Source organism: Lissotriton vulgaris, chromosome 5 (assembly GCF_964263255.1).
Source record: "Lissotriton vulgaris chromosome 5, aLisVul1.2, whole genome shotgun sequence".
NCBI classification, from domain to species: domain Eukaryota; kingdom Metazoa; phylum Chordata; class Amphibia; order Caudata; family Salamandridae; genus Lissotriton; species Lissotriton vulgaris.
The window spans coordinates 929,361,318-929,361,869 of NC_141693.1; the positions used below are offsets into that span (position 1 = coordinate 929,361,318).

Sequence of the window (552 nt, forward strand, 5' to 3'; positions counted from 1 at the left end):
CCTTTGCAGTAATCAACAATCATATCATCTGTAATATTCACAAGCGCATTTGCAGGCACAGCTGGCGTCCCATACGATTGTCCATGATGATTTCATTGCGAGACAATCCTGTTCGCTATCCAGAGTACTGCATAGGCTCATCAACACAATAGGCAAAGCCTCGTTCAGACCTGGCTAGGCACACACTTTAGCCAATCCGGATTTCAAAGTGCCCTTGACCTGTCTTAAATAAGGACCAGGGCTGAATCACAAAAGCAAATCCAGCCCTGTAGACTCCTCTGATATTGAAGAGCATACATAACATCAGGGTATACAATATGCCATGGCAAAAAGGTTTGCATTGCAGAGGATGGCAGGTTCAAGGAGTCAGAAGCAGCTCAACAGATACTTGCTTGGCACATCACTTAAGAAATCTATCTCCTCAATAGATTTTCACTAAGGTGATGCGATGTAAGCTGATGCTAATCTTTCAATTTCAGCACTGAACTAGTGCTCGTCAACTGTTCACTCATCACCAGTCCTCATTACCTGTTTCTCTCTAGATTGCAAAAC

General features: G+C 43.5%; 1 non-coding gene across 1 annotated transcript; it reads right to left on the reverse strand.

Annotated features, from left to right (window-relative positions):
* Positions 1-217: 217 nt before the first annotated feature.
* Positions 218-323, reverse strand: LOC147711810 (small nucleolar RNA SNORA14). The gene has a single exon (XR_015296185.1). It is a non-coding gene; the product is annotated as a small nucleolar RNA SNORA14 (small nucleolar RNA).
* Positions 324-552: the final 229 nt, after the last annotated feature.